The 14,011-nt window shown below is 42.9% G+C and overlaps 1 non-coding gene across 1 annotated transcript; it reads left to right on the top strand.

Annotated features, from left to right (window-relative positions):
• The first annotated feature begins 7,226 nt into the window (after positions 1-7,226).
• Positions 7,227-7,297, top strand: trnag-gcc. Its single transcript has one exon. It is a non-coding gene; the product is annotated as a tRNA-Gly (tRNA).
• The last annotated feature ends 6,714 nt before the right edge of the window (positions 7,298-14,011 follow it).

The raw sequence follows: 14,011 nt of genomic DNA, 5'->3' as shown, positions 1-14,011 counted from the left end.
AGTTTGCACGCTCTCTCTGTGACCACGTGGGTTTTCTCCGGGTGCTCTGCTTTCCCCACACTCCACAGACGTACAGATTTGTGTGTTAATTGGCTTCGGTAAAATAGTCAATTGTCCCTAGTGCGTAGGTTAATGTTAGTTTACAGGGTGATCGCTGGTCGGTGCAGACCTGGTGGGCCAGAGGGCCTGTTTCCATGCTGTGTCTCTAAAGTCTAAAGTCGACATCTGTAGTTTTTTTTTACTTCCAAAATAATGAAATAAAACTGTGCCGTTAAAACTGTAAACTTCCTGGTCAAGAAGGGTTAACGAGTAATCGCTACAAATTCTTGCATTGATTAATTGGATATTCTAGCAAATAATTGCCAGACAACTTGCTGTGCCAAGTTAAATAACCAAGCAAGTATCAGCTTGCAATTTGTGGGAATTTTACAGAGCATTCAGATTAACGACTCAGCTATTTTCCTCATTCCTGACTTTACATTCTAGACACGCAGATGGCAAAGGCCACGTATTACAGGTCCCTGCTACATTTGCAGCAATGTGTTCCCCTGTTTGTCTTTCAAATTCATTAGCTTTTAGCTCACATCTGTCTTCTCGTTTTTCTTACAATTTCACTTTTTCCCTGAGCATTGCTTAGGAATGTTACAAAATTTTGAGATTTAAAAAAATCAAGCCTGTAATTTATCCCGTCAGATAAAGCATAAAAAGAACTTTAATTTGATACCTAATTCATTTTCATATCTTCAGTATTAAAAAGGTTATGGTCATTTTCATACTCGGAAATTAGCATCTTGTTCCCTATTGCTTTTCCATTGACTTAACACAAAAGCTGCGATCGAGGACAGTCAAAAGCCCATAACTTTCAGTTATTATAGATTGAAGCATTCTGAAACAAATATGATATATCTTACTTGGATGACCTGAAATTAAAGCATATAATTAGTTAGTTACCTAATTGTAGCTAATTACAAAATTCACCGTTGTGACAGAAATAGTAATAAACGCCCAGACTGTCTTGAAAATTCAAAAATGTCATATTCTCAAGATCAGAACTTTAATATTATTGTAACATTAGGATGAGAGGGGATCTCATTGAAACATATAAGATTGTTAAGGGCTTGGACACGCTAGAGGCAGGAAACATGTTCCCGATGTTGGGGGAGTCCAGAACCAGGGGCCACAGTTCAAGAATAAGGAATAAGCCATTTAGAACGGAGACGAGGAAACACTTTTTCTCACAGAGAGTGGTGAGTCTGTGGAATTCTCTGCCTCAGAGGGCGGTGGAGGCAGGTTCTCTGGATACTTTCAAGAGAGAGCTAGATCAGGCTCTTAAAAATAGCGGAGTCAGGGGATATCGGGAGAAGGCAGGAACGGGGTACTGATTGGGGATGATCAGCCATGATCACATTGAATGGCGGTGCTGGGTCGAAGGGCCGAATGGCCTACTCCTGCACCTATTGTCTATTGTCTATTGTCTAAATAAACTATTTAACTTTTGTTTTTTCCTGATGTGGAAGTCCTTGATGTTGATTTCGATCCGTGATGTTGAAGGCGTTAGAAGGTCGCGTTTAACTTCAATCCAGCGATGCAATCGACCAGCAACTTTTTTTTAAAACAGGAACGGAAGCGGAGAACGAATTTTCATTCCCAACTTGTAGTCCGAGCAAATACCTCTCCGACAACCAATACAAACCTGAATTTTAATCCCGTCCCCCCCCCCCCCCCCTACCCCCCAGCATCCGGAATCGCACGCACAGGCAGTGGCAGATCTGGAGCGCCGCTGATGGTAGGTTTTGTAATAACGCTACATTGTTTACCTGTCTCTTTCTTACGTTTATCACTTATTCTTGGTTTCTATTGATCTATTTCTCTCTGTTATTCTCGGTTACCTTTGTTCCTTCTGCTATTTGACTTTGTTCTCTCTGCTGTGTCAAGAGTCAAGAGAGTTTTATTATCATATGTCCCAGATAAAACAATGACATTCTTACTTGCTGCAGCACAACAGAATATGTAAACATAGTACACTGTAAACAATATAATAAACAAGAGAGAAAAAAATAGTCCAGTGTCAATAAATACACATACTCACAAATACACCCACATATATATATATATATACACATAGATATATATATAGGAAAGAACTGCAGATGCTGGTTTAAATCGAAGACAGACAAAAAAATTGGAGTAACTCAGCGGGACAGGCAGCATCTCATGAGAAAAGGAATGGGTGACGTTTCTGGTCGAGACCCTACTTCAAACCTACGTCACCCATTCCTTCTCTCCAGAGATGCTGCATGTCGCTAAAGTCTTTATGTTTTACATAACCATAAAACCTCTGGAGACAAGGATCTGCAGATGCTGGTTTGCGTACATGTGTGCGTGTGTGTCTGTCTGTGTGTAAGTGAGCGCGCACTATACTTAAGATAAAATCAATGCTTAAAGTACAGCAAATACAATAATCAAAATGCTTAAAATACAGCAGAACAAGGAATTGCAGACAGTCACAGAATGCTGGAGTAACTCAGTGGGACAGGCAGCATTTCTGGAAAGAAGGAATGGGTGACGTTTCGGGTCGAGACCCTTCTTCAGACTGCTGAATCTGATTTATATTTGTCTTTCCCTCAATCCCACTGCCTTGCTTAATTCCTGTACTTTTCAATTATTTTTCAGAATCTATTTAATTGCTCCCACTCTATAGAATTTGCTCTGCTGCTAAATCTAATTGTGGCAGAAGATGTCCCATTTCAAAGGTTTCAAAGATCTGTTATTGTCACGTGTACCAGTTAAGCTACAGTGATATTCGAGTTACCTTACAGCCATACTAAAAAAAAAAGCAACAAGACACACAACTACATAAAAGTTAACATAAACATCCACCACAGATGATTCCCCACATTCCGCACTGTGATGGAAGGCAATAATGTCTAAGCTTCTTCCCTCTTTATTCTCCCGCGGTCGGGGCAGTCGAACCATCCTCGGAGTAAATTTTATTCAAACGTTAGTTCACCTTACTAGCTTAAATTGTTACTGCCAGTTAAACACGGGATCCAAGCCAAATTGGCAGAATGGATGAGATCTTGGCTCCGTGACAGAAAGTGCAGGGGAACATGTTGATGGGGAGTGAAGTGACTGGAGGGCTTAGTTGAGTATCGTGATATTCAGCATATACAGGACTTGGACCTCAATGTGAAGGTTACTGTTAAGAGGCTTTGCATGATATCAAAACTGGCAGCGGTTTAAAAGTGAGGGAGAAAGTTCTGGATTGGAAGGAAATAGCGATGGACTTCTTAGAGTAATTCAGCACAAAATCAAGCCCTTCAGCCCATATGTCATGGTACGGCACTGTGGCGCAGTGGTAGAGTTGCTGCCTTACAGCACTTGCAGCGCCGGAGATCCAGGTTCGATCCCAACTACCGGTGCTGTCTGTACGGAGTTTGTACGTTCTCCCCGTGACCACGTGGGTTTTCTCTGAGATTGCCGGTTTCCTCCCACACTCTGAAGAAGGGTTTCGGCCCGAAACGTTGCCTATTTCCTTCGCTCCATAGATGCTGCTGCACCCGCTGAGTTTCTCCAGCATTTTTGTGTACCTTTGATTTTCCAGCATCTGCAGTTCCTTCTTAAACCCAAAAGACAGGCTTGTAGGCTAATTGACTTGGAAAAAATGTAAGTTGTCCCTAGTGTGTGTAGGGTAGTGTTAATGTGCGGGGATCGCTGGTCAGAACGGACACGGTGGGCCGAAGGGCCTGTTTATTCGTTGTATCTCCAAAACTAAATGTCCACGCTGACCAGCAAGCAGCCATCTATACTAATCACGTACCCATCTATTCTAATAAGTGAATACAAGTGGACCAGCAGCTAATGGAATTTAATGTGGACAAATATGAGGCAATGCATGTAGAGTTTGGCAATTAAAGCAAAGTGATGCACAGGGAATGGTCAAGTACTGGAAAGTACAGAGCATCAGAAATGTTTATGTCTACTGAAGTTACCAGGAGATGTAGATACATTAGAAAAGAAGATGTATGGGAAACTTGTCTAACCTTCACATTGAGGTCCAAGTATTATCTAAATGGTGGCCGACTAGGAAAAGGGGTGATGCAGCGAGACCTGGGTGTCATGGTACACCAGTCATTGAAAGTAGGCATGCAGGTGCAGCAGGCAGTGAAGAAAGCGAATGGTATGTTAGCTTTCATAGCAAAAGGATTTGAGTACAGGAGCAGGGAGGTTCTACTGCAGTTGTACAGGGTCTTGGTGAGACCACACCTGGAGTATTGCGTACAGTGTTGGTCTCCAAATCTGAGGAAGGACATTATTGCCATAGAGGGAGTGCAGAGAAGGTTCACCAGACTGATTCCTGGGATGTCAGGACTGTCTTATGAAGAAAGACTGGATAGACTTGGTTTATACTCTCTAGAATTTAGGAGATTGAGAGGGGATCTTATAGAAACTTATAAAATTCTTAAGGGGTTGGACAGGCTAGATGCAGGAAGATTGCTCCCGATGTTGGGGAAGTCCAGGACAAGGGGTCACAGCTTAAGGATAAGGGGGAAATCCTTTAAAACCGAGATGAGAAGAACTTTTTTCACACAGAGAGTGGTGAATCTCTGGAACTCTCTGCCACAGAGGGTAGTCGAGGCCAGTTCATTGGCTATATTTAAGAGGGAGTTAGATGTGGCCCTTGTGGCTAAGGGGATCAGAGGGTATGGAGAGAAGGCAGGTACGGGATACTGAGTTGGATGATCAGCCATGATCATATCGAATGGCGGTGCAGGCTCGAAGGGCCGAATGGCCTACTCCTGCACCTATTTTCTATGTTTCTATGTTATGTTTGTCTTTATTGGCTGAAGCACAGAATGCAAGGGCAGGAAGATCACACTTCAACTCTCCCAGGCATTGAAATGTCCTGACACAAATAATTTGCTACATTTTGGACTCTACTCTGCAGGAAGAATGTGAGGGGGCACGAGAGAGTGACAGAGATACTGCCATGGTTGGAGAATAGAGCCATGAGGAAAGACTGACAAAGCTGAGGTTGCTTTCTTTGGAAAAGAACAGAGAGCGAGAGAGAGAGAGAGGAAGAAGAAGGGTCTCGACCCGAAACGTCACCCATTCCTTCTCTCCAGAGATGCTACCTGTCCCGCTGAGTTACTCCAGCATTTTGTGTCTACCTCCGATTTAAACCAGCATCTGCACTTCTTTCCTACAGAAAGAGAGAGGAGATTTAATTGAGATGATTTTACAAGAATGATCCCAGGAATTAGTTGGTTAACATATGATGAGCGTTTGAAGGCACTGGGCCTATATTCGCTGAAGTTTAGAAGAATGAGGGGAGACCTCATTGAAACGTACAGAATGGTGAAAGGCCTGGATACAGAGGACTTGGAGAGGATGTTTCCACTAATGGGAGAGTCTAGGACTAGTCATAGCCATGCAAGTAAAGAACGTTCTTTTAGGAAGGAGATGAGGAGGAATTTCTTTAGTCAGAGGATGGTGAATCTGGAATTCTTTGCCATAGAAGGCTGTGGAGGCCATCAGTGGATATATTTAAGGCAGAGATAGATAGATTCTTGATTAGTACAAGTGTCAGAGGTTATGGGGAGAAGGCAGGAGAATGGGGTTAGGAGGGAGAGATAGATCAGCCATGAATCAATGGCGGAGTTGACTTGATGGGCTAAATGGCCTAATTCTACTCCTATCACATGTGTAAAATTATGAGAGGCCTATTAACCCTTAAGGAGGAGTGACCGGGGTGAGAGTGGTCCTTATTGATATAGGTGTTTAGATTGCAAGGCATAGCTAGCTGGAGTAAACAATAACTATTTTAACTATTGCAACCTAGTTAACTATTACAACCTAGTTATCTTAGCAGAAAGGTCAGTGGATGGAGGACATGGATTAAAGTGAATTAGTAGAAAGATTAAGAGAGGTGCTGAGGAAGGATTATTTCAATCAGTGAATGGAAGGAATCTAAAACTCATGATGGAGCCCTCACCATGGTTAGCAAGCATCTAAATAAGAAGGGTCTCGACCCGGAACGTCGCCTATTCCTTCGCTCCATAGATGCTGCCTCACCGCCTGAGTTTCTCCAGCATTTTTTGCCTACCTTCAATTGTTCCAGCACCTGCAGTTCTTTCTTAAACAGTTGAAAATCCATAGTTTGCGAGGACATGGGCCAAAAGTGGATTAACTCGGAGTCCATTTTTACCCCATAGACACTCAATGGGCCGAATGGCCTTCACCTGTGGCATAAATTTCTCTGATGCTTTGTTGCTATCTCATTGTCATTTGACAGTCCTAGGGGCGTACGTAAATAAAATGCTGTCGTCTTCTTAATTCTTTGCGTTCAATAACCATATTCATATTCACCATTGATGCATACGGACTATGCATGTCTAAAGACTGAGCATCGACACAAAAAGCTGGAGTAACTCAGCGGGACAGGCAGCATCTCTGGAGAGAAGGAATGGGTGACGTTTCGGGTCGAGACCCTTCTTCAGACTGGTTGGGGATAAGGGAAGCGAGTGATATAGATGGTGATGTGGGGAGATAAAGAACAATGAATGAAAGATGTGCAAAAAGTACTGATGATGAAGGAAACAGGCCATTGTCAGCTGTTGGTTGGGTGAAAATGAGAAGCTGGTGCGACTTGGGTGGGGGAGGGATAGAGAGAGAGGGAATGTCGGGGATTCCTGAAGTTAGAGAAATCAACACTTAACCACCTAAGCAAAATATGAGATGCTGTTCCTCCAATTTGCGTTTAGCCTCACTCTGACAATGGAGGAGACTGAGGACAGAAAGGTCTGTGTGGGAATGGGAAGGAGAATTAAAGGGTCCTGGAGATGAGGTAGGCTCGGGCCGGCTGAAGAGCGAGCGTTACTTCACTTGCTGAAGCCTATTCTATGTTTGTAATGCAATGTGTGTGGTGCACTGATCCCTCTTTCCTATATTGGTGAGAAACCTGGCGTGTCCCCCGTGATGACCACAGGCAAACTCGATAACATTGCGCCAGCATTTAGGATGACCTGTCAGAGCGCTACGTTAAAAGTTACCATTGTGCTGAGTGATTTATCATGTTCAAATGGACGGCTATAAATGAGCAGCAGAGCTGTGGCTCTGATGACGAGGGAATTGGCAACACCCCGCAGTATTCTACAGAAAAGAAAGACCAGATGTGGAAAGTACGAAACTCATCAGTTCAGCATAAAGCAACATTTTCAGCAGCTGCATTGGTGGTTCAGTGGTAGAATTCTCGCCTGCCACGCGGGAGGCCCGGGTTCGATTCCCGGCCAATGCATTGCAGACTTTTTTTGAAATTGTCCTTTATCCTGAGAATCTGCTTTAGAACACTATCACCAGAACAGTGGTCAGTTGTCCTTTTACCTTTTACTCCAGCTAGCTTTGCCTTGCAATCTAAACACCTCCTGAATCAATCAAGGACCACTCTCACCCCAGTCACTCCCTCTTCTCCCTTTTCTCATCAGGCAAAAGGAACAGAGGTTTGAAAACACATACGTCCATTTTCAGGTAGACAAAAATGCTGGAGAAACTCAGCGGGTGAGGCAGCAACTAAGGTGCGAAGGAATAGGTGACATTTCGGGTCGAGACCCTTCTTATTTTCAGAGACTGTTTCTTCCCTGCTGTCATCAGGCAACTGAACCATTCTCTCGCCAACTAGAGTGCAGTCTTGACCTCCCATCTACCTCGTTGGAGACCTTTCAACTGTTTCTAATCGGACTTTATTAGACTTTATCTTGCACTAAATGTTGTACCCTTTATATTTTATCTCTGCACTGTGGATGGCTTGATTGTAATCATGTATAGTCTTTGCTTTGACAGGAAAGCACTCAAACAAAATATTTTCACTGTACAGGGCTTGTCCCACCAGCATGCGATTGCATGCGTCTAGCGCGACCAAACGTGGTGGCTTGAGGCGTACGGCCTCGCGGGGCCGGTCCCGCTTCCAACCGCGGAGCCGTCTGGAGTTGTGCGGGGCTGGTCCCGACATCAGCTGGGCAGGAGGCGGGCCGACTGAATTTGGACGTCGCACGGCGCCGGGCGGTGACGTCATCGCGCAACGCCACGCGCTAGGTGTACGCCGTCAAGACGTTGCATATGACGTCAAGACGCTCCGTACGCCCATCGAGGCGCTGCGTACGGCCTCAATGCGGCTGCGGGCCGACAGGCCGTTGTCGCGCGGGATTTTAGGACAGTGCAAGATTTTTGGAGCCCCGCGCGATGTCGGGACCAGCCCCGCACAACTCCATACGCCTCCGCCGATCGAAGTGGGACCGGCCCCGCAAGGCCGTACGGCTCAAGCCACCACGTTTGGTCGCGCTAGACGCATGCTGTCTCATGCTGGTGGGACAGGCCGTTACCTCAGTTCACGTGACAATAATAAATTAAACTAAACTAATTTCCTGCTCCCATCCACACAGATTGAGAATGATTTTATGTTGAGTTTATGCTGATTCTCTATTTCTCCCCCTCCACACTCTTCCGTCAGTTAAATACAACGTGCTCACTTCTGATCCCCCTTCGCTTCATTTCTCTGATTCTCTGATAATAATGTAATTATTGAATCTGTAACCTTTCATTTCTTGTCTTATTTTCCCTGGGACTGCTGGTATTTCATCATTATTCTCCGCAATCAAAATGGATGCAAAATACTCAATTAAGAAGCCAGCATTTCCTGATTCTCCATTATACCGTGCATCACGCTTACTGTAAAGGCACAATTTGTGATGACGTGGAAAAAAAATACTGTAAGGAAGAAAGATATTGATTTGGAATCTCTTGCCGGAGAGACAATAGGAAGTATGATCAATATAAACATTTAGTATGAAGCAGGATAAATGTTATGGGGAAATGTGGTTGTCAGAATTTATCAACTTCTTTAGTTCAGTTTAGTTCAGTTTTGTTTGTGTACCGAGGTAGAGTGAAAAGCTTTTGTTGCATGCCAACCAGTCAGCGAAAAGGCTACACATGATTACAATTGATCCATCCACACTGTACAGATACATGATAAAGGGAATAACGTTTAGTGCAAGATAAAGCCCAGTAAAGCCCGATTAAAGGTAGTCCAAAGATCTCCAATGAGGTAGATAGTAGCTCAGGATTACTCTCTAGTTGTTGATAGGATGGTTCCGTTGCCTGTTAACAGCTGTGAAGAAACTGTCCCTGAATCTGGAGATGTGCGTTTTCACACTTCTGTACCTCTTGTCTGATGGGAGAGAGGAGAAGAGGGCTGTGACTCATCCATGATTATGCCAGTGGTCTTGCCAACGCAGCATGAAGTGTAAATGGAGTCAAAGGAAGGGAGGTTGGTTTGTGTGATGGTCTGAGCACTAAGAGTGATGCCTCTTATCACAAACCCTGCCCATTGTCCATCACGCCAAGCTCTCTCCAAGTGTACTCTGTGTGCTTGCTCTCAACTAGCATTCTTCACTGCGTGTCTCTCTTTCCACCCTCTAGTTCGACAAGTCAGGCCCAGGGCTGGAAGCAGTCGCTGGGGTTGGTGAGTTACTTACGGGGGTTGGTCATAAGGTCGTAAAGTCATAAGTGATAGGAGTAGAATTAGGCCATCCGGCCCATCAAGTCTACTCCTCCATTTAATATTGGCTGATCTATTTCTCCCTGCTAACCCCATTCTCCTGCCTTCTCCCCAAAATCTCTGACACCCGTACTAATCAAGAATCTATCTATCTCTGCTTTAATAATAATATCCACTGACATGGCCTCCACAGCCTTCTGTGGCAAAGAATTCCACAGATTCCCCCCCACCCCCAACTAAAGAGTTGGCAGCCAAAGGAGAAATTATTGCCAACCTCACAAAAATAAAAACTGCTCAAAATGACAGTCAGTGATTATATTCATTCTGTTCAATGACTGAAGAAAAATGGAAAAGACTAAGTGCAAAAGTAAGTACAATGTAGGTGACGAAGAGCTGTAATAATGAAAAGCCATAGTGCAAAACATTTTGACTCTTTAATTATAATGAAGAGAATTTTAAATGGATTTATATTGAGGGAAGCTGATATAATCTGGCAGTTGTCCAGTGTGTTCAATATACAGCAAACTAATGAATGAATGCTAAATAAACTTGCTTGTTTATGATGTTTATTTTGCAAAAGGTGACTGGAACTCCTGATGTGTAAGTGTGTTCATCTCACAATATGGACCAAATATCTTTCGAATAAACAGATACAGAAAATGCCACAATTTAAGGGGAAAAATTCTCAACTTTAAATGTAATAGAGAATATTTGATATATTCTCAAAGCTATTTAAGACAAAAATGGAACCTAACACTGAAATGATTATATTTGGAGTAAGTGGAGATGGGAACAAATTAAATACACACCAAAACTCATTTTTCAATTATGGGTTAATAACAGCAAAAAAACTTATACTTAAAGTTTGGAAAAATGCTAATATACCAACATTTAAAATGTGTATTAGTAATATGCTGGACACAGCACATTTGGAAGAAATGAGACTCCTCCTAATAGACAAACAAGACCACTTCTTAAGGAGTTGGTCCCCATTTATTGATTACTTGGATTCGTGTGGTGACATAGTATCATGAAAACTAAAAGTTTCAGATATGGGTGAAAGATGATTTAGAATATAAAAAATTCATCTCCTTGTGGCGACTGAATAATCTCCCTCCTGCCTTTTTCACATTCCTTTTTTTCACTTTTTCTTTATCTGTTTTTCACTCACGTTCACTAGTCTATTCTTCACTTTTCACAACCTCATTTTTTCTCTCTTTTCTCACTTCTCTCTTTAAAAAAAAAAGGAAGTTTTACAGAGAATGTAATATGTTAACATAATTTTTGTACCAATGCATTGTATTCACTCTAATAAATAAAATAAAAAAAATAAAAAAATATAATGTAATAGCTAATAGTTATACTGATAAAAATGTTTCTTAATTTTAGCTAATGGGTTCAATGGATGGTTTTCACTTTTAAATTATTTGTGTGCAAAAATGCATTATATAACTAAAATTATGCCGAAATAGATTTTTTGTTGATAGAACTTCAGATGAATTCATAGAATCTTGAAAATATCTGCCCCCGGCAGAAACCATTTGGATAGTACTAGCTCCATTATAGGTCTGGTCACTCTAATCAGGTAACTGTAGAATGATATGATTGAGGAGATGGCCATTCGATCCATTGTATCTGTGCCAACTCTTTGGTAGGTGCATCCAATTGATTCTATTTCCTTGTGTAAGAAGGAACTGGAGATGCTGGTTTAAGCCGAGGATAGGGTCTCGACCCGAAACGTCACCCATTCCTTCACTCCAGAGATGCTGCCTGTCCCACTGAGTTACTCCAGCTTTTTGTATCTATTTTTGATTCTATTTCCTTGTCCTTTTATTGGAAAATATTCCCCTGATAACATGTATCCAGCTTCAAATTGATGGTTTATATTGATCCTACTTCCTACTAAGGTAGGAGATGCCAGATCATTATCTTTCTTTGCTATATATAACCATATAACAATTACAGCACGGAAACAGACCATCTCGGTCCTTCTAGTCCGTGCCGAACACTTACTCTCACCTAGTCCCATCTACCTGCACTCAGACCATAACCCTCCATTCCTTTCCCGTCCATATACCTATCCAATTTATTTTTAAACGATAAAATCGAACCTGCCTCCACCACTTCCACTGGAAGCTCATTCCACACAGCTACCACTATCTGAGTAAAGAAGTTCCCCCTCATGTTACCCCTAAACTTTTGTCCCTTAATTCTCAAATCATGTCCTCTTGTTTGAATCTTCCCTACTCTCAATGGAAAAAGCTTATCCACGTCAACTCTGTCTATCCCTGTCATAATTTTAAAGACCTCTATCAAGTCCCCCCTGAACCTTCTGCGCTCCAAAGAATAAAGACCTATCTTGTTCAACCTTTCTCTGTAACTTAGGTGCTGAAACCTATCAATACTACCTATCTGAAGTTCTATCAATACTTGTAGCTACAGTATTTGTTTTTCCAAGTCATCATTAATTGTGGCTTCTTTACCAAACCTGCTGGCTCAGAAAACAAGTTTTCTTTCTTCTACTAATTTATTTCCCAATTTCAGACAACTCTATCATACCATTCTAAGGCTGGGACAACTCAGGGTGCAGCGGGTAAAGTTGCCTTGTAGCTCCAGTGGCCTGGGTTCAATCTTGACCTCCAGTGATGTATGGAGGTTGTAATCTCTCTGTGGCTGCATGGGTTTCCTCTGGGTGCCCAGTTTCTTCACACATCCCAAGGAAATGTGGATGCATAAGTTAATTGGCCAGAATTGGCCACGGTGGTAGAAAACCGTGTGGAGTTAACAAAATGGGATTATTTTAGGAATAAACAGATGTTGAATGGACAGCACAGATCGATGAGCTGCAGGCATGTAAGTGTGCAATATGATCTATGACTATGTCAGCTCTAAGGAAAACAAGTTTCTACAATCTCTCCACATGATTAGTCTCTTTCTTTTTCACAATTGCATCCTTGTCGCTCTTTCAAATGTGGTATCAAGAAATTATTTGAACTGAACACCCAAGCGGGAGTCAAATCATTGTAGCGTGAGGGTTTAGTACAAAGTGCTTGCTTTTGCACTCTAGGTTGGCATTAGTAAAGCTAAGGTTTCTATGCGCTATTTTGTAACGTTCTCCAACACAAAACTTGTGGAATTTAGAGTTTAGAGATACAGTGTGGAAACGGGCTCTTCAGTCCACTGAATCCACATAAACCAGCAATCACCCCGTACATTAGCACAATCCGACACATTAGGGACAATTTACAGGTAGACAAAAGTGCTGGAGAAACTCAGCGAGTGCAGCATCATCTATGGAGTGAAGGGAATAGGCAACGTTTTGGGCCGAAACCCTTCTTCAGACTGATGTAGGGTGGAGGGGGCGGGGTGTAGAAAGGAGAAAGGAAGAGGAGGAGCCCGAGGACTGAGGGAGAGCTGAGAAGGGGAGGAGACAGCAAGGGCTACCGGAAATTGGACAATTCAATGTTTATGCCGCTAGGGTGCAGACTGCCCAAGCGGAATATGAGGTGCTTCTCCTACAATTTCCGGTGGTGCTCACTCTGGCCATGGAGGAGGCCCAGGACAGAGAGGTCGGATTCAGAATGGGAGGGGGAGTTGAAGTGCTGAGCCACCGGGAGATCAGGTTGGTTAATGCGGACCGAGAGGAGGTGTTTGGCGAAAAGATTGCCAAGCCTATGCTTGGCCTCACCAAATTGGGACAATTTACAATTTACAGAAGACAATTAACCCCCAAACCTGTACATCTTTGGAGTGTGGGAGGAAACCGGAGCACCCGGAGAAAACCCACGTGATTACAGGGATAATGTGCAGACTCCACACAGACAGCACCCATAGTCAGGATCAATACTGGGTCTCAGGCACTGTAACTCTACCGCTGCACCACTGTGCTGCCCTCACTGGACCAGGGCTCACTTTTTCCACTTTGCTTTTAAAATTACTCGATACAGTTCATACTGCCTCTCCTCATTATTCCTACTAAAAGATCATCTCTTCTCTTTTCCCACAGCCTTCATTTTTCTTTCTAATATGCCGTGTGCACTGAGATCAGTTCAGCTTCAATAGGTACTCTTTGGTGTTCAAATTGCATGTTTGCTCTCCTAGTCTTGTTCGCAACCCTGTCAATAAGCCACTGCACACAATCCCCCATTGTTTCAGTTGACATAATTTTGAATGCTTCAGTAAATTTCAGTAAATGCTCTAGTGAACACGGAGCACCTTTCAAATTCCCTTCAGCATTGCTTCCAGCTACAAATTCAGATTGGAATCCTTTCCTCAGTACACTCCCTGCAGCACTTATAGTGGGCTCTGACTCTGACTACTGTTGCTCTTGTACTTTGCCTGTCAAAGTAAGAATTAAAGATCACTCCATGCACAATATATGTTTTCTTGGTTGGTTTCTTGGTCCTCCAAAATATTCCAAATGGAATTTAAACTGGAGGTGGTGAAGGGAGGGCTTAA

Source organism: Amblyraja radiata, chromosome 6, assembly GCF_010909765.2.
Source record: "Amblyraja radiata isolate CabotCenter1 chromosome 6, sAmbRad1.1.pri, whole genome shotgun sequence".
NCBI classification, from domain to species: Eukaryota; Metazoa; Chordata; class Chondrichthyes; order Rajiformes; family Rajidae; genus Amblyraja; species Amblyraja radiata.
The sequence above is the reverse complement of the archived record's forward strand: the minus strand, read 5'-3'. Positions and strand labels throughout refer to the sequence as shown.